Source organism: Bison bison, unplaced genomic scaffold (assembly GCF_000754665.1).
Source record: "Bison bison bison isolate TAMUID 2011002044 unplaced genomic scaffold, Bison_UMD1.0 scf7180017864478, whole genome shotgun sequence".
Lineage (NCBI taxonomy): Eukaryota > Metazoa > Chordata > Mammalia > Artiodactyla > Bovidae > Bison > Bison bison.
In genome coordinates, this window is record NW_011495038.1 from 97,755 (window position 1) to 102,209 (window position 4,455).

A 4,455-nucleotide genomic window follows, 5' to 3' on the forward strand; every position below is an offset into this window, starting at 1 on the left:
TGGAGGAGTCTGGTAGGCTACAGTCCACGGGGTCGCAAAGAGTTGGACACGACTGAGCGACTCACTTAGGTTTTACTCAAGTCCTTATCTTATTAGGAAGGAGATTAGAGATAATTGGAGGCAGATGGGTCTGCCTCCAGTGCAGGAGACCCGGGTTCCATCCCTGGGTCGGGAAGATCCCCTGGAGAAGGAAATGGTAACCCACTCCAGTATTCTTGCCTGGAGAATCCCATAGATGGAGAAGCCTGGTAGGCTACAGTCCACAGGGTCACAAAGAGTCGGACACAACTGAGCGACTTCAGTTTCTTCTTTCCTTCTTTAGAGAGATAATAGCTTTACACATGATTAGAAAATAACATTAAAATGTATGTAGATTTCTTCTAAAAGAATAAAAATACCATCCAAAGGAACTTCCCTGGTGGTCTAGTGGTTAAGACTCCATGCTCCCATGAAGGAGGCCCAAGTTTTATCTCTGGTCAGGGAAGTAGATACTGAATGCTGCAACTAAAGATTTCTCTGTGTCGCAGAAATTTCTTGCAGAAACTAAGATCTGGTGCAGCCAAACACATATGGCTGCTAAGTGACACTATGGGATGGGGATCCCATAGTCCCATCCCGTATGCCATGGCCAAAGGGGGCAAAAATACTGTTCATTACTTGGAATCAGTAGAAGGGAAGAAAAGAGGATACTTCAGTTCACTAGAGGACAAGAAAAGAGGAAGAGTAAAGAAAAAAGAACATGGTACAGAAGCACTAAATATGGTACATATACACTCAAAAATAAATTTAATATACTATATATTAAAATTATTTATTACTGGGGAAGGTGAGATTGGATCTAAAAAGTCTAGCAATATATTATATATAAGAGGTACATCTAAAATGAAACAACATAGAAAGTTTGAAAGTGAAAAAATAAAGACAACTTTAATTTAAATAGCCAAAATAAAGCTATTGGTATCAAACAAAGCAGAATTTGAAGTTAAAGGTAGAGATGTTACATATTTATAAAAGTAGCAAAATAAAATATCCAAGGGGATATTATCATGAATGAGTAGCCATGGATTAGTATAACTTTGAAATATAAAAATAAAAGAATTACAGAAAGACATTTACCAATTTCTTTATTCAGCTAAATGAAGAGACTCTAACACGTGTCTTTCAAAAACTGATCAAAAAGACAATATCATTAGAAATTATATAGGTTAACTGAAAAAAATGGACACATATGATTTAACAATAGGCACAAAGCAAATCTGTGCAAATTCCAAACAGCTGATATCATTTATGGACACAGTTCTAAACAGTTTGGAATTTAAAGGAAATCATACTGGAAAAATATTTTTAATTAGAAAAGAGTACTACATAATAAAAGACCTGAAGGATAAAGTCAAATTTATATTTATAAGGAAATGTATGGCTTAAATGTGCATGCTAGAAAACAAGACTAAAAATTACTTAAGTAGACATGTAACTGGAGAAAGCTAAAGAACAGAGAAAACCCAAAGAATGAATTAGGAAATAAAGATAAAAGTACATATTAATGAAAAATAGCACAAATTTAAAAGTTCAATGGATTATGAGAAAAACCAAATCTAATCCTTTAGAGAAAAACAAAATCTAATTCTTTAACTTATCTTATTTTTAATTGTAGAAATTTCCAGAAATGGATAAAAGTAGAGAATGGTATAAAGAGCCTTCATTGCTCAAACTTCAACAATTATCATGCTACTCTCAATCTTGTTTCAAATATACCGAGTCACTCTTACACGACTTACTGTATATTTTAAAGCAAATCATGACATCTTACGATTAAAATCTGGCTCTTTGCCTGGAAAAACTGGTAGAAAGAAGTTTTAATCATAAACAAAAGTTTTAGACTCATAAACAAAAAGAGAAGACAGAAATAAAGCAATATTAAGGATAAAAAATCACAATAGATATTTTTAAATATCATGAATATTTTAATACCTTATGCCAATACTTTTGAAAATTTGAAAGAAAGGTGTAATTTTCTAGGACTATGAAAAGTAAGACAATTTACTTCAAAAGAAATAGAAAAATTTAATGTAGTATGGTGGTTAAGAGCATAGATCTTGCAATCAGACTGCTTGGGCTTGATTTTGGCTCTGCCGTTACTGTGTAAGCTTCAGCAAGATAACCTAATCTCTTTTTGCCTAAGTTTCCTCACATGTAAATGGGAATAATAACTACACTAGATCAGGATTTCCCTGGTGGTCCAGTGGTTAGGACTCCAGAGATAGAGAGTTAGGACTAGAGATAGGTAGGCCCTCTCACTGCTGAGGGCCTGGGTTCCCTAGTCAGGGAACTAAGATCCCACAAGCCAAGGGACACAGCCAACCCCTTCCCTCCACCTCTTCCCTGCCAAAGCCCAAAGACTGTACTTAGATCATAAGACTGTTGTGTCAATTAAATTTGTTATTGAAATGCTTAGATTAGAACAAGGGCCTGGCACCACGTAAGTATTTGTTGTTGTTTAGTAGCTAAGTCATATCCAACTCTTTGTGACCCCATGGACTGTAGCCTGCCAGGCTCCTTTGTCCATGGGATTTCCCAGGCAAGAATGATGGAGTGGTCTGTCATTTCCTTCTCCAGCATAAGTACTACCTACTGCTAATATGGTAGTAACAAAATAACAAGAGCTCACTATTAATAGCCAACACTGTCCTCCCTAAAAAGGAAACAGAGCCAGAAAGATTTACAGCTGAATTTTGCTATAGTCAAGGAACAGATAATTCCTATCTTATACAAACTGTTCCAGAGGGTACACAAAGAGACAAAGCCATTCAGTTTATTTTATGAGACAATATAATTTCATTCCCAAGTGGGTCACAGTATAAAAAAGCAGACTACATACCAAACTCACTATAAACATCGATGTAAAAAGTCTAAGTAAAATATTAACAGATCCAGGTTAGCAGAGTAGAGTACACTTAAAAAATATAACCCAGCATGATTTATCCCAGAATGTACAGAAGTTTTACCTTAAGAAAATCTATCATGTCATTTACCACATTAACAAGCTAAAAGAGACAACTGACATGATCACTGAAAAGATGCACACTAAGCTTTTAAGAAAATTTAGAACTAATTTGTGATTTAAAAAGACATTCTTAATGAAGTATAGACAGAAGAAAACTTGAACATCTTTGGTTTGGAAAAAGGCATCTAACAAAAACATATATAATATCATAATAAATTTTATCATATAAAATAAGTGCTTAGAAGCTTTTCTATTAGAGTCAAAAACAAGACAAAGATATCCACTACCACATCATCAATACTGTGTTATATATTACACCTAATATAATATGTAAATACAATATATGCTGCTAAGTCACTTCAGTCGTGTCTGACTCTGTGCGACCCCATAGATGGCAGCCCACCACGTTCTGCCGTCTCTGGGGTTCTCCAGGCAAGAACACTGGAGTGGGTTGCCATTTCCTTCTCCAATGCATGAAAGTGAAAAGTGAAAGTGAAGTCGCTCAGTCGCGTCCGACTCTTCGCGACCCCATGAACTGCAGCCTACCAGGCTCCTCCGTCCATGGGATTTTCCAGGCAAGAGTACTGGAGTGGGGTGCCATTGCCTTCTATTATTTATTATATAATATATCTTGTTGTTGTTCAGTTGCTAAGTCATGTCTGACTTTTTAGGACCCTATGGACTGCAGCACTCCAGGCTTCCCTATCCTTCACTATCTCCCTGAATTTGCTCAAACTCATGTCCATTGAGTCAGCGATGTCGTCCAGCCATTTTATCCTCTGTCAGCCCCTTGTCCCCCTGCCCTCAGTCTCTCCTAGTGTCAGGGTCTTTTCCAACATATATATATGTATATATAACAGATACATATATATACAACAGAATATATGTTATATAATATGTAATAATAATATAGCATTTAGCAGTACTGCATTAAAGTTTCTAGCCAATAAAGCAATGGAAATACATGGATCTAAAAGAGACAAAGCTACTGTTATTTGTGCTTGGTATGACTGTCTATTTAGAAAACCTAAGAAATTCTACAGAACTGATAAAATTATTCAACAGGATAAGTCATATAAAACTACTTTCAAAAACAAATAGCATTTTCACAGGCTAGCATTACACAAAGAAACTGAAAAAATTCTGGTTTAACAATAAAGTGATTTGATGTCTAAGAAAAAATAAAAACTTTGTATAATTTTTTGCTGAGAAAATTTCAAGAATGCTATTGAAAAAAATATAACAAGATTTTAAAAAGTAGACAGATAAACAGTACTCGTGATTAAGAAGATTCAGTATGATAAAGATGGCAACTGTTTTCCAAATACATATAAAATTTTAATAGAATTCTAGTAAAAATCCTAATGTAGTTTTCCATAAAACTTGTAAAGTTATCTCAAAATTTGTGTGACAAAATAAAAGCCCCCATATATCCAATTCAGTTCCAAAAA